The sequence below is a fragment of the Coffea eugenioides genome, unplaced genomic scaffold (genome assembly GCF_003713205.1).
Source record: "Coffea eugenioides isolate CCC68of unplaced genomic scaffold, Ceug_1.0 ScVebR1_598;HRSCAF=1300, whole genome shotgun sequence".
Taxonomy (NCBI): Eukaryota; Viridiplantae; Streptophyta; class Magnoliopsida; order Gentianales; family Rubiaceae; genus Coffea; species Coffea eugenioides.
In genome coordinates, this window is record NW_020864450.1 from 20,554 (window position 1) to 42,887 (window position 22,334).

At 37.2% G+C, this 22,334-nt stretch overlaps 3 non-coding genes across 3 annotated transcripts; all 3 read left to right on the forward strand.

Annotated features, from left to right (window-relative positions):
* Positions 1–4,302: 4,302 nt before the first annotated feature.
* LOC113758605 lies at positions 4,303–4,409 on the forward strand. Its single transcript, XR_003466801.1, has one exon. It is a non-coding gene; the product is annotated as a small nucleolar RNA R71 (small nucleolar RNA).
* An 8,710-nt stretch (positions 4,410–13,119) lies between these two features.
* LOC113758600 lies at positions 13,120–13,226 on the forward strand. Its single transcript, XR_003466797.1, has one exon. It is a non-coding gene; the product is annotated as a small nucleolar RNA R71 (small nucleolar RNA).
* Positions 13,227–21,899: 8,673 nt separating this feature from the next.
* LOC113758601 lies at positions 21,900–22,006 on the forward strand. The gene has a single exon (XR_003466798.1). It is a non-coding gene; the product is annotated as a small nucleolar RNA R71 (small nucleolar RNA).
* Positions 22,007–22,334: the final 328 nt, after the last annotated feature.

Sequence of the window (22,334 nt, forward strand, 5' to 3'; positions counted from 1 at the left end):
GAAGTAGATATCGCTCTTGCGGACCTCCGTGTGCCCCGTCTTCTTTGGGATGACATTGTGAGCCATCATGTAAATGATAAGACGATGACGAGGTTCGAATACATTCGCTAGTATAGTCTCCTTTCTGGTAGAGCGAAAAGGTTGGTACTCGAGACCAAACCTAGCCATGGCCAATGAGGGATCCCACCTCCTATTCGGGGGAACAAACTCCTTCTTCAAGTCTACTGGACGTCCGTCATCCATACACCCCAAAATAGCAGCCAAATCTTGCCGTGACAAGGTGATTCGTCTTCCACGCACCCAGGACTCAACTATTTCTCCACTATGGCGCGCCTTACTTTCAATGTTGGCGTAAAACTCGCGCACCAACTCTGGGTAGTAATGGTTTGGAAGGGTGAGAATCGGAGCCCATCCTAGCTGAGCAAAAGCCTCCGAGATGTTATACATCATCTCCACCGTTTGGTTCACGTGCATCTCAAATAGGAACTCCAAGTTAGCATGCTCCTCATGCCATTCTTGATTCCTTCGATTAGTGAACCTTGCACTGTCAAACACAGATCTTCCCGCTCCACGAGAGCTGCCCTCACCAGGCTGTCCACTAACCGGTGGCGGAGAAGGTGAACTCTCCTCCTCAGACACGTCCATCTCTTCATTAACCTCTCTCTCCTCACTACTAGAGGATGAAAGTACCGCTCTTCTTCCCCTTGGCATAGTACCTAAAAGAAAGTGTTGCAATTAACCACATATATGGAAACACAATGCACAATTTGGCAATGAATGTTCTAAAATGATCCAAATAACCTCCAATTTATCCCTTCAAGTGACAACACGTCCAATAACTAATGTATAGGACCAAACAAGAAGAGCCATAATTTATGCCCAAAAATTACTCAAAATCACCAATTGAAACAAGATATGCAATAATTATAACCCAATCAGTGAAATTAGCAACAATTATGATTATAACTATTGAGAATTTCAATAATAATATGCTTTTAGTTATAATCATGCTTAGGCAAAAATTAAGCCAATTAACTCACCAAATCAACCAAATTACTCACTATACACAATGCACATGTTTAAACATCATCAAATTACCATTTTTAACCATAATTTAACATCACCAATGGCTCAAAAACATCCTAGTTCCTTTTTCCAATTTCATCTAAATATAGCAATTGTGAATTTTAAAGTACTTGAAAACCAATAAATTGCTACATTTAAACATTTAAACATGCTTAAACAATCATAATAATCATGAATAAAATCAAAAATAGCCATGAACCTCATCAAATTTTCGAAATTAAAAGATGTCAGATAGCTCAGGATAAAAAATATGAACTTCTAAAATCAAAAGATTTGATGAAGAAACTTACCTCAATCACGTAGAAGGATGTTTGGTGATGCTAAAAATGCAAAAAGCCCTATGAAACAACCTCCAATTGACCTCCAATTGAAGAAATTAGAGTTTAAGAACCCTAACCTTCAATCCCTCAAAAACCTGATTTTAGGTATTTTTCTTGGATTTTAATCGGTTAAAAAGGTTGTATGAAGCTCAAAAGGTGTTGGGTTGATGATTTCTAGCAAGATTATGGAGTATAAATGAAAATTTGTGAGTTGGGTAGAAGGAAGAGGGAAAAACGCGGCTGGAAAAATTGGAGAAGTGAAGAAGAAAGGCTGAAATCGCGTTTCTGAAGGCTATATTCAGACACGGAAAACGCGACTAAAAACGCGCCTTCAACTCGCGTTTTTGAAGTCGCGTTTCCTGCACAAATCTTGCAGGAATGAAAACGCGACTGTGATGGAAAACGCGACTTCGAGTCGCGTTTCTGAAGTCGCGTTTTTTAGTCTTGATCCAGGCTTGAAAACGCGACTTCCATTAAAACGCGACTTTGGGTCGCGTTTTTAAGGCGCGTTTTCTTTTCTGCAGTTGCAGAATTGAAAACGCGATTCTGAGAAACGCGACTAACGCGTTTTCAAAGAAAACGCGTTTTCTGCTTCGATTTTTAGCAGAATTTCAACTTTTGAAAAATTACAAACGGTACCCCAATGACTCAAAATGCATCATAGATCATTTGTTTGCCAATTTTAATGACTGGAACAAATGTAAAACATTAAAAACATGCATTTTACCTCTTTATAATGAATCAAAAACACCTTTAACGCAAATCGAGGGGTTGAGTTGTTTGATCAAAGTTCGCCTTTTTTGTACTCAATTGGTCATCCTTGCCTTCAATTGCCAACCCTACATTACAAAAACAACAATTTAGCTAAAACATTGATTCAAACCACAAAATCACACCAAGTTAACAAATATAACCTAAATATTGGGTTGCCTCCCAATTAGCGCTTTTGTTTATAGTCGTTGGCTCGACTGAAAAAGTTGAATCACTTTAGAGCATTAGAGAGAGATTTTCTCCCCATGGGTCGAAACTCCCGAACCAATCCACCATGTGGTGAACCATGCATTGATCTTCATAGTCCAATTTCCTCAAATGCCAAGGAGGAATATTAGACTTGTCATAGAGAGGCTCAACTTCACCTTGGAGTGGATTTTGCTTGTCTTTTCTGAATTGGCTCAACTTTTCACCATTTTCTTCATGGAATGGAGAATTTATTAAGCCAACTTCCATCTTTATCTTCTCCTCCTTTGTTCCTACACCATGAAAGTTAGTACCAAGGACATTTATAAATTTAACTTCTTCGGTCCTTTCTTGGTTAACCTTTTCATCATATGGCATATTAGACACAAGAGCAGTAGGCTCTATACTCCCTTCTTTATTATCCAAATTGAATTCCAATTCCTCACCATTAACCCGTAATATAAGCTTACCTTTTTCTACATCAATCATAGTTCGTGCAGTGGCTAAAAACGGTCGTCCTAGAATAATTGGCATTCTCACATCTTCTTCAATATCTAAGACAACAAAATCCACAGGTATTATAGATTGTCTTACCTTTATGAGCACATTTTCCAAAATACCCATGGGACGTGTGATTGACCGATCCGCCAATTGCAATGTAATATTGGTAGCTTTTAGCTCTTGAAGTCCCAATCTCCGGGCAACCGATAACGGCATAAGTGACACACTTGCACCTAAATCACATAAAGCATTAGAAAAATGCAATTGACCAATAGTGCAAGGAATAGAAAAACTTCCCGGATCTTTCAATTTAGGAGGGAGTTTATTCTTAATCAATGCACTACACTCTTCCGTTAATGCTATCATCTCATTATCTACAATTTTCCTCTTCTTTGACATGATGTCTTTCAAGAAACGTGCATAAGAGGGAATCTGTGTTATAGCATCAATGAAAGGAATGTTAATGTGCAATTGTTTAAACATTTTGAAGAATTTTTCAAACTCCCGATCCTGTCCATCTTTCTTCAACCTGTGAGGAAAAGGTATCACATTAGAATTTAATTTGGGATGAAGTGCATCAATATCAATGATAACATGATCATTTTGACTTTCTTGCTCCCCTTCAATTGCTTGCTTCTTGTCTTTTTCACCACCTGAATTTTCAAAATCGAATCCCTCAACCGTTTTACCGCTTCTAAGAATGATTGCATTGACATGCTCTCTCGGATTCACTTCGGTTTTACTTGGTAATTCACCAGGGTTTCTATTGTTGATCACATTGGCAATTTGACCAATTTGAACCTCCAAGTTTCTGTACATCCCAGCTAATTGGTCCAACCGCCCCTCAACTCGCTCGAATCTATCCGAAGTCACCTTAGCAAGTTTTTCCACCGCGATCTCCCAACTTGGTTTAGTTTCAGCCTGGGGTTGCCTTGGTTGAAATCCCGGCGGATTGGTTGGCCTTTGTTGATTGCCTTGATCTTTCCATCCAAAGTTTGGATGATTTCTCCACCCCGAATTGTAAGTATTCGAGTAGGGATTATTTGGAGCATTTCGGTTGTAATTATTAACAAATTGTACCTGCTCAGAATCAACACACTCATTAATATCATGTTCACCTCCACAGAAAGAGCAACAAGCTACGTGAGCATTAGATGAACTTGGACTAACTCCACCTTGTCTACTCAATAACTTCATCACATTATTCATTTGAGCACTCAGCATATTGAGAGTGTCCATTTCTATCATACCTGCATGACGTCTTGTATTACCTCTCTCATTGGCCCATTGATAGTTATTTGCTGCCATTTCTTCTATCAAATTATGAGCCTCTTGGGGTGATTTACCCATTAAAGCTCCACCTGCAGCTGCATCGATCATAGTTTTAGTAGAAAAAACTAAACCATTATAGAAGGTTTGTATGATTAACCATTCCGGCAGTCCATGATGTGGACATTTCCGAAGCAAATCTCTAAACCTTTCCCATGCCTCATATAATGATTCACCTTCCAATTGGCTAAAACTAGTGATATCCATTCTAAACTTAGCAGTCTTACCTGGTGGAAAATACTTATTTAAGAATGCTCTTGATAGTTCATCCCATCCAGTGAAAGTATTAGGAGCATGAGAGTGTAGCCAAAGTTTGGCCTTATCTCTCAATGAAAATGGGAACAACCTTAGTCTTATAGCATCATCACTAACTCCATTCATTTTAATTGTATCACAAATTTCCAAGAATGTAGCTAAGTGTGTATTAGGATCTTCTACTGCATTACCTCCAAATTGAGATTGTTGAACCATTTGGATAAGTGATGGTTTAATCTCAAAATTGTTAGCATTTACCGTAGGCCTTACTATGCTTGTTTGAGATCCTTGTGTTCCCGGTAGAGTATAATCTCGTAGAACTCGCCTATTTGGGTCATTTTCCGCCATCTCTTCCTCAAATGGTAGATCTATTGAGATTTCCTCTATAGGTTGCCAAATCTCTTGTTCCTCTTGCTGTGGTGGATGCCTCCTTTGTCTACGTAGTGTCCTCTCAATTTCTGGATCGAAAGGTGTAACTTCCCGAGACGCCCGGTGCATACACTACAAACAGAAATAAGAGATATTATGCAATTTCAATTGTCAAAAACTGATTACAATATAAGATTAAATATAATCTAAAAAAAAATAAAGCAGTCTAAATTAATAAAGATGATTAGGCTCTAATATTGCCGCTCCCCGGCAACGGCGCCAAAAACTTGACGGGTTTTTACTTTAAGTGCAAGTTTAATTCCGAATTTACACCCGTTGGACTGCAAGTATACAGGTCGCAATTGTAGTACGAGATGTGTATCGGGTCGATCCCACGAGGAGCAATTTAAAACAATTATTAGATACTAATTTACTCTATTATTTAGACTTACAATTAATTTGAGCAGAAATTTCAGAATGTAATTCAACTACAAAAATTCTTAACTAGATAAATGCAATTTCACAAAAGGAATAGAATTCACTAAATATTAAGATCTAGGGATGTAGATTCCACTTATGACACAAAAGATCTAAAATGAATTAATTCAACACTTGTTACTGCTCTTGTTTAACCAAGGATTCATTTCCAGAAATACCAAAATCACATTCTCATGATAATAATGGGTTAAAACAGATTAGTTTTTCCTAATCTCTTGGTAAATACTAAATCTGTTCTTATTCACACATGAAATGCAGATTTCATCCACTTGAATGTATTTCTATTCTCATGAATATACTACTCAAGCTCTACTTATGTCATTCCATTATTTTTACCATTTCTCAATGAGTAAAAACAACTATAAACCTGCTATTGGTGATCAAGCAACAACAAGTAATCCAACATACACAAGTAGATAAGTTAATACAAGACATAACAAGCATAAATCACAATCACTTCATATCATTTGGCCATAAGCTTCATCTACTCCCTAGATAAAGGAAATTAGCTACTCATGAATGATGAAACACTCATAACTTCATTAATGTAAATCATCATGAATTACAAATACAAACAGAGTAAAGAAAGTCTTAGCCAAGATATGGTGAAGCCTTCCAAAAATCTCCTTTGTCTTGAATTTAGATGATTACAAGATGAAATCCCAATTGTCCCTTGCAAGTACCTAGCTAGAGAGACTATGTTTTTCTGTAAGAAGCTAAGCTACGAATGGATCTCCAGACCTCTCCCTCTATCTCTGCATAAAAACTACTCAAAAGCTCCATTTTTCCAAGTCAAATTCTATCCTTTGATTCCCAAATCTCCACTTTGTTAGCATAGTCAAAAACTAATATTTTTGACTTGAAAATAAGCCACTTTTCTTGCCCTTTTGTCTTCTGAAGCATGTGCACCGAATTCCCTTGCATCTTATAGCTGGAAAGTGGTATGAACACAAGAGAATTGGCTGAGTCAAATTGCAGAATTTCGGCTATAAAACGCGCCTACACAAAACGCGGCATAACTCGCGTTTTGTCTACTCGCGTTTTCACTCTGGCCTTATTTCAACTGCGATTTTCTCATTGATAAAGGCCAAACTAGCTTTTGTGCAAAACACAAAAGTTGTAACCCTTTGTGTTAGCTTTCCAATGCTTCAAGAATCATCCAAATCGGAGCTTTGTAGCCTGAGATATGATCGAAATACTGTCAACTGTTCAAACCTCTGTTTTAACTTCCGACCACAGAATGCAGCTTCTGTATTCCAACGTTTTGCCCATGAAGATGGCAGAAATGGATTTCGATGTCTTCATACGAATTGTAGGTCTCTTTCTTAGCTTTAAAATGGTATACAGATCACCTCAATCCGATAAGTGTAGCTCCAGATATGATCAAAATGCTGAAGAGTGTCAAAACTGTCTTGAAGTGCAATTCTTCACTTGAACGTTTTTTCACTTCATTTTTCTTGTTGCCACTTGAATTCATCACCAAATCTCTACTTTTTACCTCATTTGACATCCTTTGGTGATTGAATCATCATTCCTGCATAAAAATGAAGTTTTTACCATTAAAATCAATAGAAATGCAATATTATCCACTTTTACCAAAAATATATAATTTTACCAAAAACCTCTTTATTTTATTTATAAAACTAAATAATCAACTCAAAATTAACTAATAAAATGCACTTAAAAATACGTAAAATAAACTCTTATCAAATACCCCCACACTTGAATCATTGCTTGTCCTCAAGCAATATAAAATTCCAACCATCAATGATCCAAAAATTGAAAATAAACATATGTAGTATTTCAACTTCATTTCCTTGAATCAAGGTAAATAACCCTTATGTGATCTTTCCATTAAGTTCAAGTACTCATAATATCAAGCAAAGAAGAGCCAAGTATACCATAATTTTACCAATTCAACTCAACTTCTTATTTTTATCCAATTTCGCAAGCAAGCAACTCCTATAGTCAATAAAAATGCTAACTAATCTCATGATCAACTTCTTATTTTTCTTAAAGAGGGATTTAATTAATTTTTTATTTATTTATTTATTTATTTATTTATTTATTTTATATTTTAAGGGTTAAATATTACTTAAGTTGTGAAAAATGCCTTTTGACGCGAAGATCAACATTTTTAGATGCAGATCCCCGGTTACTCAACATTTCACATACTCAAGTTACTTTGCATACTCTTAATTCAAGTACCTTTTTACGCGAATGTCGACATTTGTAGATGCCAACCCCCGGTTACTCGGTATGAGAATCATTGGAGTAGAATAACCCTTTTTTTTTTTCAATATATATATATATAATAAAATTCCCTCTAAGAGTAATCATGAGAAGAGTATGACACTTATTAACCATATTAATTTCTTATCTTATAAAATTAGATAAAAAGAAGAATTTTCATCAAATATACAAAATGTAGGCATAATTTTCTCCATTTTACTAGATATACTTTCCTATAGATGTAAAAATTATAATCACATAAAAATCATTTCCAAATTTCATGAGAAAAGAAGTATCAAAACCGCATATATTTATTTTAAAAGGATAAGTGACAACATTTTATTTATTTATTATAGTTAATAACATATATGTGTATAAGGTTTTGGAAAAATTTTGACAGAGTCTCCCCTTAAAAGTGGACTAAAACTCCCTGCCAGCAACCACAAGAAACACAATTTAAGCACAAGAATTATATCGAACACAACTAAAACCACAAATACTACACATATTTCTCCCCCCACACTTAAAATACACATTGTCCTCAATGTGTAAGGAAAGAAAAGAAAAGAAACAAAAGAAAGGAATAAGTGACTCCCCAAGTGAGATGACTGCGGTCCAGTGAAGCCTTGAATCATGAGTCATCGACCGCTCAACCATCTACAGTCAACGATCTACTAGTTACTGCCACAAGTTCCAATATTCAAAATAAGGAATGTAAGTTAACATTTTTTTTCAAACAAAAGATAAAAATAACAAGCAAACAAGCAAACAAAAGAAAAGCCAGCCAAAGGACAGCCTCAATCATCCTCTTCATCGTCATCTTCATCATCATTGATGGGAGGTGGGTGTGTGCCTAAATGATCTTCAATTCGGTCCAGGCGAGTATCCATTCTGGCTAAGCGATGATCGATGTCATCTAAACGACCAAAGAGCCGCTGCCAGTTGGTTTGTGGCGGAGGAGGAGGTGGTGCTGCAGTAGATGGTCCAGCTCCATCGCGACCATGTCTAGCCTTTTGTCTCCGCTCCTGAACAGGGCGTGGAATGTCTCCCGTGCCAATACCAAGGCGGCGAAGAGTAGTGATAGTCATCTCAGCACGTGGTGGAACATACTCCAGCCGCATGCCTTCCAACGGAACTTCAAAACGGGGGAAGATTAAAGTCAGTAGACGAGGAAATGAAAGTTTGAAGGAAGTTGTCTTACGCCTCGCCGTAGACCTAATGTGGCTGATGATGATGTTAGGCAATGAAATCCGAGCATATGGAGATGTCCGGTTATGGAACATGTAATCCAAGAAGTAGATATCGCTCTTGCGGATCTCCGTGTGCCCCGTCTTCTTTGGGATGACATTGTGAGCCATCATGTAAATGATAAGACGATGACGAGGTTCGAATACATTCGCCAATATGGTCTCCTTTCTGGTAGAGCGAAAAGGTTGGTACTCGAGACCAAACCTAGCCATGGCCAATGAGGGATCCCACCTCCTATTCGGGGGAACAAACTCCTTCTTCAAGTCTACTGGACGTCCGTCATCCATACACCCCAAAATAGCAGCCAAATCTTGCCGTGACAAGGTGATTCGTCTTCCACGCACCCAGGACTCAATTATTTCTCCACTATGGCGCGCCTTACTTTCAATGTTGGCGTAAAACTCGCGCACCAGGTCTGGGTAGTAATGGTTTGGAAGGGTGAGAATCGGAGCCCATCCTAGCTGAGCAAAAGCTTCTGAGATGTTGTACATCATCTCAACTGGTGGACTGACGTGCATCTCAAACAAAAACTCCAAATTAGCACGCGCCTCATGCCACTCCTGATTCCTGCGAGTGTTGAACCTAGCACTGTCAAATACCGATCTTCCCGCTCCACGGGAGGTGCCCTCACCAGGTCGACGGTTAATTGGTGGAGGAGAAGGTGAATTCTCCTCTTCAGTCACCTCCATCTCTTCATTAACCTCCCTCTCCTCACTACTAGAGGATGAAAGTACCGCTCTTCTTCCTCTTGGCATAGTACCTAAAAAATATTTCAATTATCCACATGTACTACAACTCATTTTTTTGGCAACAAAAGTTCAGCATTAATCCAAATAACCTCAAATACAATTGCTCAAGTTCTAATCATTCAATGATCGTACAAGACATATTTTCTGCCTAAAGTTGCCCAAAATCACCAAATTACACAAGATATGTATCAATTATACTTTAATTAGTGAAAATAGGAGCAATTATGATTATAACTATTTAGAATTAACAATAATAATATGCTTTTAGCTATAATCATGTTTAGGCAAAAATTAAACTAACTAACTCACCAAATCAACCAAATTACTCACTATACACAATGCACATGCTTAAACATCATCAACTAACCCTTTTTAACCATAATTTAACATCACCAATGGCTCAAAAACATCCTAGTTCCTTTTTCCAATTTCATCTAAATATAGCAATTGTGAATTTTAAAGTACTTGAAAACCAATAAATTGCTACATTTAAACATTTAAACATGCTTAAACAATCATAATAATCATGAATAAAATCACAAATAGCCATGAACCTCATCAAATTTTCGAAATTAAAAGATGTCAGATAGCTCAGGATAAAAAATATGAACTTCTAAAATCAAAAGATTTGATGAACAAACTTACCTCAATCACGTAGAAGGATGTTTGGTGATGCTAAAAATGCAAAAAGCCCTATGAAACAACCTCCAATTGACCTCCAATTGAAGAAATTAGAGTTTAAGAACCCTAACTTTCAATCCCTCAAAAACCTGATTTGAGGTGTTTTTCTTGGATTTTAATCGGTTAAAAAGGGTATATGAAGCTCAAAAGGTGTTGGGGTGATGATTTTTAGCAAGATTATGGAGTATAAATGAAAATTTGTGAGTTGGGTAGAAGGAAGAGGGAAAAACGCGGCTGGAAAAATTGGAGAAGTGAAGAAGAAAGGCTGAAATCGCGTTTCTGAAGGCTATATTCAGACACATAAAACGCGACTAAACACGCGCCTTCAACTCGCGTTTTTGAAGTCGCGTTTCCTGCACAAATCTTGCAGGAATGAAAACGCGACTGTGTTGGAAAACGCGACTTTGAGTCGCGTTTCTGAAGTCGCGTTTTTAGTCTTGATCCAGGCTTGAAAACGCGACTTCCATTAAAACGCGACTTGAGGTCGCGTTTTGAAGGCGCGTTTTCTTTTCTGCAGGCGCAGAATTGAAAACGCGATTCTGAGAAACGCGACTTTGAGTCGCGTTTTCTTGGAAAACGCGTTTTCTGCTTCGATTTTTAGCAGAATTTCAACTTTTGAAAAATTACAAAAGGTACCCCAATGACTCAAAATGCATCATAGATCATTTGTTTGCCAATTGTAATGGCTGGAACAAATGTAAAACATTAAAAACATGCATTTTACCCCTTTATAATGAATCAAAAACACCTTTAACGCAAATCGAGGGGTTGAGTTGTTTGATCAAAGTTCGCCTTTTTTGTACTCAATTGGTCATCCTTGCCTTCAATTGCCAACCCTACATTACAAAAACAACAATTTAGCTAAAACATTGATTCAAACCACAAAATCACACCAAGTTAACAAATATAACCTAAATATTGGGTTGCCTCCCAATTAGCGCTTTTGTTTATAGTCGTTGGCTCGACTGAAAAAAGTTGAATCACTTTAGAGCATTAGAGAGCGATTTTCTCCCCATGGGTCGAAACTCCCGAACCAATCCACCATGTGGTGAACCATGCATTGATCTTCATAGTCCAATTTCCTCAAATGCCAAGGAGGAATATTAGACTTGTCATAGAGAGGCTCAACTTCACCTTGGAGTGGATTTTGCTTGTCTTTTCTGAATTGGCTCAACTTTTCACCATTTTCTTCATGGAATGGCGAATTTATTAAGCCAACTTCCATCCTTATCTTCTCCTCCTTTGTTCCTACACCATGAAAGTTAGTACCAAGGACATTTATAAATTTAACTTCTTCGGTCCTTTCTTGGTTAACCTTTTCATCATATGGCATATTAGAAACAAGAGCAGTAGGCTCTATATTCCCTTCTTTATTATCCAAATTGAATTTCAATTCCTCACCATTAACCCGTAATATAAGCTTACCTTTTTCTACATCAATTATAGTTCGTGCAGTGGCTAAAAACGGTCGTCCTAGAATAATTGGCATTCTCACATCTTCTTCAATATCTAAGACAACAAAATCCACAGGTATTATAGATTGTCTTACCTTTATGAGCACATTTTCCAAAATACCCATGGGACGTGTGATTGACCGATCCGCCAATTGCAATGTAATATTGGTAGCTTTTAGCTCTTGAAGTCCCAATCTCCGGGCAACCGATAACGGCATAAGTGACACACTTGCACCTAAATCACATAAAGCATTAGAAAAATGCAATTGACCAATAGTGCAAGGAATAGAAAAACTTCCCGGATCTTTCAATTTAGGAGGGAGTTTATTCTTAATCAATGCACTACACTCTTCCGTTAATGCTATCATCTCATTATCTACAATTTTCCTCTTCTTTGACATGATGTCTTTCAAGAAACGTGCATAAGAGGGAATCTGTGTTATAGCATCAATGAAAGGAATGTTAATGTGCAATTGTTTAAACATTTTGAAGAACTTTTCAAACTCCCGATCCTGTCCATCTTTCTTCAACCTGTGAGGAAAAGGTATCACATTAGAATTTGATTTGGGATGAAGTGCATCAATATCAATGATAACATGATCATTTTGACTTTCTTGCTCCCCTTCAATTGCTTGCTTCTTGTCTTTTTCACCACCTGAATTTTCAAAATCGAATCCTTCAACCGTTTTACCGCTTCTAAGAATGATTGCATTGACATGCTCTCTCGGATTCACTTCGGTTTTACTTGGTAATTCACCAGGGTTTCTATTGTTGATCACATTGGCAATTTGACCAATTTGAACCTCCAAGTTTCTGTACATCCCAGCTAATTGGTCCAACCGCCCCTCAACTCGCTCGAATCTATCCGAAGTCACCTTAGCAAGTTTTTCCACCGCGATCTCCCAACTTGGTTTAGTTTCAGCCTGTGGTTGCCTTGGTTGAAATCCCGGCGGATTGGTTGGCCTTTGTTGATTGCCTTGATCTTTCCATCCAAAGTTTGGATGATTTCTCCACCCCGGATTGTAAGTATTCGAGTAGGGATTATTTGGAGCATTTCGGTTGTAATTATTGACAAATTGTACCTGCTCAGAATCAACACACTCATTAATATCATGTTCACCTCCACAGAAAGAACAACAAGCTACGTGAGCATTAGATGAACTTGGGCTAACTCCACCTTGTCTACTCAATAACTTCATCACGTTATTCATTTGGGCACTCAACATATTGAGAGTGTCCATTTCGATCATACCTGCGTGACGTCTCGTATTACCTCTTTCATTGGCCCATTGGTAGTTATTTGCGGCCATTTCTTCTATCAAATTTTGAGCTTCTTGGGGTGATTTACCCATTAAAGCTCCACCTGCAGCTGCATCAATCATAGTTTTAGTAGAAAAAACTAAACCATTATAGAAGGTTTGTATGATTAACCACTCCGGCAGTCCATGATGTGGACATTTCCGAAGCAAATCTCTAAACCTTTCCCATGCTTCATATAATGATTCTCCTTCCATTTGACTAAAACCAGTGATATCCATTCTAAACTTAGCAGTCTTACCTGGTGGAAAATACTTATTTAAGAATGCTCTTGATAGTTCATCCCATCCAGTGAAAGTATTAGGAGCATGAGAGTGTAGCCAAAGTTTGGCCTTATCTCTCAATGAAAATGGGAACAACCTTAGTCTTATAGCATCATCACTAACTCCATTCATTTTAATTGTATCACAAATTTCCAAGAATGTAGCTAAGTGTGTATTAGGATCTTCTACTGCATTACCTCCAAATTGAGATTGTTGAACCATTTGGATAAGTGATGGTTTAATCTCAAAATTGTTAGCATTTACCGTAGGCCTTACTATGCTTGTTTGAGATCCTTGTGTTCCCGGTAGAGTATAATCTCGTAGAACTCGCCTATTTGGGTCATTTTCCGCCATCTCTTCCTCAAATGGTAGCTCTATTGAGATTTCCTCTATAGGTTGCCAAATCTCTTGTTCTTCTTGCTGTAGTGGATGCCTCCTTTGTCTACGTAGTGTCCTCTCAATTTCTGGATCGAAAGGTGTAACTTCCCGTGACGCCCGGTGCATACACTACAAACAGAAATAAGAAATATTATGCAACTTCAATGGTAAAAAAAAAACTGATTACAATATAAGATTAAATATAATCTAAAAAATAAAGCTGTCTAAATTAATAAAGATGATTAGGCTCTAATATTGCCGCTCCCCGGCAACGGCGCCAAAAACTTGACGGGTTTTTTTTTATATCAATGCAAGTTTAATTCCGAATTTACACCCGTTGGACTGCAAGTATACAGGTCGCAATTGTAGTACAAGATGTGTATCGGGTCGATCCCACGAGGAGCAATTAAAACAATTATTAGATACTAATTTACTCTATTATTTAGACTTACAATTAATTTGAGCAGAAATTTCAGAATGTAATTCAACTACAAAAATTCTTAACTAGATAAATGCAATTTCACAAAAGGAATAGAATTCACTAAATATTAAGATCTAGGGATGTAGATTCCACTTATGACACAAAAGATCTAAAATGAATTAATTCAACACTTGTTACTGCTCTTGTTTAACCAAGGATTCATTTCCAGAAATACCAAAATCACATTCTCATGATAATAATGGGTTAAAACAGATTAGTTTTTCCTAATCTCTTGGTAAATACTAAATCTGTTCTTATTCACACATGAAATGCAGATTTCATCCACTTGAATGTATTTCTATTCTCATGAATATACTACTCAAGCTCTACTTATGTCATTCCATTATTTTTACCATTTCTCAATGAGTAAAAACAACTATAAACCTGCTATTGGTGATCAAGCAACAACAAGTAATCCAACATACACAAGTAGATAAGTTAATACAAGACATAACAAGCATAAATCACAATCACTTCATATCATTTGGCCATAAGCTTCATCTACTCCCTAGATAAAGGAAATTAGCTACTCATGAATGATGAAACACTCATAACTTCATTAATGTAAATCATCATGAATTACAAATACAAACAGAGTAAAGAAAGTCTTAGCCAAGATATGGTGAAGCCTTCCAAAAATCTCCTTTGTCTTGAATTTAGATGATTACAAGATGAAATCCCAATTGTCCCTTGCAAGTACCTAGCTAGAGAGACTATGTTTTTCTGTAAGAAGCTAAGCTACGAATGGATCTCCAGACCTCTCCCTCTATCTCTGCATAAAAACTACTCAAAAGCTCCATTTTTCCAAGTCAAATTCTATCCTTTGATTCCCAAATCTCCACTTTGTTAGCATAGTCAAAAACTAATATTTTTGACTTGAAAATAAGCCACTTTTCTTGCCCTTTTGTCTTCTGAAGCATGTGCACCGAATTCCCTTGCATCTTATAGCTGGAAAGTGGTATGAACACAAGAGAATTGGCTGAGTCAAATTGCAGAATTTCGGCTATAAAACGCGCCTACACAAAACGCGGCATAACTCGCGTTTTGTCTACTCGCGTTTTCACTCTGGCCTTATTTCAACTGCGATTTTCTCATTGATAAAGGCCAAACTAGCTTTTGTGCAAAACACAAAAGTTGTAACCCTTTGTGTTAGCTTTCCAATGCTTCAAGAATCATCCAAATCGGAGCTTTGTAGCCTGAGATATGATCGAAATACTGTCAACTGTTCAAACCTCTGTTTTAACTTCCGACCACAGAATGCAGCTTCTGTATTCCAACGTTTTGCCCATGAAGATGGCAGAAATGGATTTCGATGTCTTCATACGAATTGTAGGTCTCTTTCTTAGCTTTAAAATGGTATACAGATCACCTCAATCCGATAAGTGTAGCTCCAGATATGATCAAAATGCTGAAGAGTGTCAAAACTGTCTTGAAGTGCAATTCTTCACTTGAACGTTTTTTCACTTCATTTTTCTTGTTGCCACTTGAATTCATCACCAAATCTCTACTTTTTACCTCATTTGACATCCTTTGGTGATTGAATCATCATTCCTGCATAAAAATGAAGTTTTTACCATTAAAATCAATAGAAATGCAATATTATCCACTTTTACCAAAAATATATAATTTTACCAAAAACCTCTTTATTTTATTTATAAAACTAAATAATCAACTCAAAATTAACTAATAAAATGCACTTTAAAATACGTAAAATAAACTCTTATCAAATACCCCCACACTTGAATCATTGCTTGTCCTCAAGCAATATAAAATTCCAACTATCAATGATCCAAAAATTGAAAATAAACATATGTAGTATTTCAACTTCATTTCCTTGAATCAAGGTAAATAACCCTTATGTGATCTTTCCATTAATTTCAAGTACTCATAATATCAAGCAAAGAAGAGCCAAGTATACCATAATTTTACTAATTCAACTCAATTTCTCATTTTTACCAAATTTTACAAGCAAGCAACTCATATAGTCAATAAAGATGCTAACTAATCTCATGATCAACTTCTTTATTTTTCTTAAAGAGGAATTTATTTTACTTACTTTTTTTTTTTTTTTTTTTTTTTTTTAATAATTTCAAAGGTTAAACATTACTTAAGTTGTGAAAAATGCCTTTTGACGCGAAGATCAACATTTTTAGATGAAGATCCCCGGTTACTCAACATTTCACATACTCAAGTTACTTTTCATACTCTTAATTTAAGTACCGTTTTACGCGAAAATCGACATTTGTAAATGAAGACTCCCGGTTACTAAGTACAAAAATCATTGGAGTAGAATAACCCTTTTTTTTTTTTTGATATATATAATAAAATTTCCTCTAAGAATAATCATGACCTTATTGACCATATTAATTTCTTCTCTTATAAAATCAGATAAAAAGAAGCATTTTCATCAAATGTGCAAAATGTAGGCATAATTTTCTCCACTTTACTAGATATACTTTCCTATAGATGTAAAAATTATAATCACATAAAAATCATTTCCAAATTCCATGAGAAAAGAAATTTCAAAACCACATATATTTATTTCAAAAGGATAAGTGACAAAATTTTATTTATTTATTATGGTTAATAACATATATATATGTATAAGGTTTTGGAAAAATTTTGACAGAGTCTCCCCTTAAAAGTGGACTAAAACTCCCTGCCAGCAATCACAAGAAACACAATTTAAGCACAAGAATTATATCGAACACAACTAAAACCACAAATACTACACATATTTCTCCCCCCACACTTAAAATACACATTGTCCTCAATGTGTAAGGAAAGAAAAGAAAAGAAACAAAAGAAAGGAACAAGTGACTCCCCAAGTGAGATGACTGCGGTCCAGTGAAGCCTTGAATCATGAGTCATCGACCGCTCAACCATCTACAGTCAACGATCTACTAGTTACTGCCACAAGTTCCAATATTCAAAATAAGGAATGTAAGTTAACATTTTTTTTCAAACAAAAGATAAAAATAACAAGCAAACAAAAGAAAAGCCAGCCAAAGGACAGCCTCAATCATCCTCTTCATCGTCATCTTCATCATCATTGATGGGAGGTGGGTGTGTGCCTAAATGATCTTCAATTCGGTCCAGGCGAGTATCCATTCTGGCTAAGCGATGATCGATGTCATCTAAACGACCAAAGAGCCGCTGCCAGTTGGTTTGTGGCGGAGGAGGAGGTGGTGCTGCAGTAAATGGTCCAGCTCCATCGCGACCATGTCTAGCCTTTTGTCTCCGCTCCTGAACAGGGCGTGGAATGTCTCCCGTGCCAATACCAAGGCGGCGAAGAGTAGTGATAGTCATCTCAGCACGTGGTGGAACATACTCCAGCCGCATGCCTTCCAACGGAACTTCAAAACGGGGGAAGATTAAAGTCAGTAGACGAGGAAATGAAAGTTTGAAGGAAGTTGTCTTACGCCTCGCCGTAGACCTAATGTGGCTGATGATGATGTTAGGCAATGAAATCCGAGCATATGGAGATGTCCGGTTATGGAACATGTAATCCAAGAAGTAGATATCGCTCTTGCGGACCTCCGTGTGCCCCGTCTTCTTTGGGATGACATTGTGAGCCATCATGTAAATGATAAGACGATGACGAGGTTCGAATACATTCGCCAATATGGTCTCCTTTCTGGTAGAGCGAAAAGGTTGGTACTCAAGACCAAACCTAGCCATGGCCAATGAGGGATCCCACCTCCTATTCGGGGGAACAAACTCCTTCTTCAAGTCTACTGGACGTCCGTCATCCATACACCCCAAAATAGCAGCCAAATCTTGCCGTGACAAGGTGATTCGTCTTCCACGCACCCAGGACTCAATTATTTCTCCACTATGGCGCGCCTTACTTTCAATGTTGGCGTAAAACTCGCGCACCAGGTCTGGGTAGTAATGGTTTGGAAGGGTGAGAATCGGAGCCCATCCTAGCTGAGCAAAAGCTTCTGAGATGTTGTACATCATCTCAACTGGTGGACTGACGTGCATCTCAAACAAAAACTCCAAATTAGCACGCGCCTCATGCCACTCCTGATTCCTGCGAGTGTTGAACCTAGCACTGTCAAATACCGATCTTCCCGCTCCACGGGAGGTGCCCTCACCAGGTCGACGGTTAATTGGTGGAGGAGAAGGTGAATTCTCCTCTTCAGTCACCTCCATCTCTTCATTAACCTCCCTCTCCTCACTACTAGAGGATGAAAGTACCGCTCTTCTTCCTCTTGGCATAGTACCTAAAAAATATTTCAATTATCCACATGTACTACAACTCATTTTTTGGCAACAAAAGTTCAGCATTAATCCAAATAACCTCAAATACAATTGCTCAAGTTCTAATCATTCAATGATCGTACAAGACATATTTTCTGCCTAAAGTTGCCCAAAATCACCAAATTACACAAGATATGTATCAATTATACTTTAATTAGTGAAAATAGGAGCAATTATGATTATAACTATTTAGAATTAACAATAATAATATGCTTTTAGCTATAATCATGTTTAGGCAAAAATTAAACTAACTAACTCACCAAATCAACCAAATTACTCACTATACACAATGCACATGCTTAAACATCATCAACTAACCCTTTTTAACCATAATTTAACATCACCAATGGCTCAAAAACATCCTAGTTCCTTTTTCCAATTTTCATCTAAATATAGCAATTGTGAATTTTAAAGTACTTGAAAACCAATAAATTGCTACATTTAAACATTTAAACATGCTTAAACAATCATAATAATCATGAATAAAATCACAAATAGCCATGAACCTCATCAAATTTTCGAAATTAAAAGATGTCAGATAGCTCAGGATAAAAAATATGAACTTCTAAAATCAAAAGATTTGATGAACAAACTTACCTCAATCACGTAGAAGGATGTTTGGTGATGCTAAAAATGCAAAAAGCCCTATGAAACAACCTCCAATTGAAGAAATTAGAGTTTAAGAACCCTAACTTTCAATCCCTCAAAAACCTGATTTGAGGTATTTTTCTTGGATTTTAATCGGTTAAAAAGGGTATATGAAGCTCAAAAGGTGTTGGGGTGATGATTTTTAGCAAGATTATGGAGTATAAATGAAAATTTGTGAGTTGGGTAGAAGGAAGAGGGAAAAACGCGGCTGGAAAAATTGGAGAAGTGAAGAAGAAAGGCTGAAATCGCGTTTCTGAAGGCTATATTCAGACACATAAAACGCGACTAAACACGCGCCTTCAACTCGCGTTTTTGAAGTCGCGTTTCCTGCACAAATCTTGCAGGAATGAAAACGCGACTGTGTTGGAAAACGCGACTTTGAGTCGCGTTTCTGAAGTCGCGTTTTTAGTCTTGATCCAGGCTTGAAAACGCGACTTCCATTAAAACGCGACTTGAGGTCGCGTTTTGAAGGCGCGTTTTCTTTTCTGCAGGCGCAGAATTGAAAACGCGATTCTGAGAAACGCGACTTTGAGTCGCGTTTTCTTGGAAAACGCGTTTTCTGCTTCGATTTTTAGCAGAATTTCAACTTTTGAAAAATTACAAAAGGTACCCCAATGACTCAAAATGCATCATAGATCATTTGTTTGCCAATTGTAATGGCTGGAACAAATGTAAAACATTAAAAACATGCATTTTACCCCTTTATAATGAATCAAAAACACCTTTAACGCAAATCGAGGGGTTGAGTTGTTTGATCAAAGTTCGCCTTTTTTGTACTCAATTGGTCATCCTTGCCTTCAATTGCCAACCCTACATTACAAAAACAACAATTTAGCTAAAACATTGATTCAAACCACAAAATCACACCAAGTTAACAAATATAACCTAAATATTGGGTTGCCTCCCAATTAGCGCTTTTGTTTATAGTCGTTGGCTCGACTGAAAAAGTTGAATCACTTTAGAGCATTAGAGAGAGATTTTCTCCCCATGGGTCGAAACTCCCGAGCCAATCCACCATGTGGTGAACCATGCATTGATCTTCATAGTCCAATTTCCTCAAATGCCAAGGAGGAATATTAGACTTGTCATAGAGAGGCTCAACTTCACCTTGGAGTGGATTTTGCTTGTTTTTGCTGAATTGGCTCAACTTTTCACCATTTTCTTCATGGAATGGCGAATTTATTAAGCCAACTTCCATCCTTATCTTCTCCTCCTTTGTTCCTACACCATGAAAGTTAGTACCAAGGACATTTATAAATTTAACTTCTTCGGTCCTTTCTTGGTTAACCTTTTCATCATATGGCATATTAGAAACAAGAGCAGTAGGCTCTATATTCCCTTCTTTATTATCCAAATTGAATTTCAATTCCTCACCATTAACCCGTAATATAAGCTTACCTTTTTCTACATCAATTATAGTTCGTGCAGTGGCTAAAAACGGTCGTCCTAGAATAATTGGCATTCTCACATCTTCTTCAATATCTAAGACAACAAAATCCACAGGTATTATAGATTGTTTTACCTTTATGAGCACATTTTCCAAAATACCCATGGGACGTGTGATTGACCGATCCGCCAATTGCAATGTAATATTGGTAGCTTTTAGCTCTTGAAGTCCCAATCTTCGGGCAACCGATAACGGCATAAGTGACACACTTGCACCTAAATCACATAAAGCATTAGAAAAATGCAATTGACCAATAGTGCAAGGAATAGAAAAACTTCCCGGATCTTTCAATTTAGGAGGGAGTTTATTTTTAATCAATGCACTACACTCTTCCGTTAATGCTATCATCTCATTATCTACAATTTTCCTCTTCTTTGACATGATGTCTTTCAAGAAACGTGCATAAGAGGGAATCTGTGTTATAGCATCAATGAAAGGAATGTTAATGTGCAATTGTTTAAACATTTTGAAGAACTTTTCAAACTCCCGATCCTGTCCATCTTTCTTCAACCTGTGAGGAAAAGGTATCACATTAGAATTTGATTTGGGATGAAGTGCATCAATATCAATGATAACATGATCATTTTGACTTTCTTGCTCCCCTTCAATTGCTTGCTTCTTGTCTTTTTCACCACCTGAATTTTCAAAATCGAATCCTTCAACCGTTTTACCGCTTCTAAGAATGATTGCGTTGACATGCTCTCTCGGATTCACTTCGGTTTTACTTGGTAATTCACCAGGGTTTCTATTGTTGATCACATTGGCAATTTGACCAATTTGAACCTCCAAGTTTCTGTACATCCCAGCTAATTGGTCCAACCGCCCCTCAACTCGCTCGAATCTATCCGAAGTCACCTTAGCAAGTTTTTCCACCGCGATCTCCCAACTTGGTTTAGTTTCAGCCTGTGGTTGCCTTGGTTGAAATCCCGGCGGATTGGTTGGCCTTTGTTGATTGCCTTGATCTTTCCATCCAAAGTTTGGATGATTTCTCCACCCCGGATTGTAAGTATTCGAGTAGGGATTATTTGGAGCATTTCGGTTGTAATTATTGACAAATTGTACCTGCTCAGAATCAACACACTCATTAATATCATGTTCACCTCCACAGAAAGAACAACAAGCTACGTGAGCATTAGATGAACTTGGGCTAACTCCACCTTGTCTACTCAATAACTTCATCACGTTATTCATTTGGGCACTCAACATATTGAGAGTGTCCATTTCGATCATACCTGCGTGACGTCTCGTATTACCTCTTTCATTGGCCCATTGGTAGTTATTTGCGGCCATTTCTTCTATCAAATTTTGAGCTTCTTGGGGTGATTTACCCATTAAAGCTCCACCTGCAGCTGCATCAATCATAGTTTTAGTAGAAAAAACTAAACCATTATAGAAGGTTTGTATGATTAACCACTCCGGCAGTCCATGATGTGGACATTTCCGAAGCAAATCTCTAAACCTTTCCCATGCTTCATATAATGATTCTCCTTCCATTTGACTAAAACCAGTGATATCCATTCTAAACTTAGCAGTCTTACCTGGTGGAAAATACTTATTTAAGAATGCTCTTGATAGTTCATCCCATCCAGTGAAAGTATTAGGAGCATGAGAGTGTAGCCAAAGTTTGGCCTTATCTCTCAATGAAAATGGGAACAACCTTAGCCTTATAGCATCATCACTAACTCCATTCATTTTAATTGTATCACAAATTTCCAAGAATGTAGCTAAGTGTGTATTAGGATCTTCTACTGCATTACCTCCAAATTGAGATTGTTGAACCATTTGGATAAGTGATGGTTTAATCTCAAAATTGTTAGCATTTACCGTAGGCCTTACTATGCTTGTTTGAGATCCT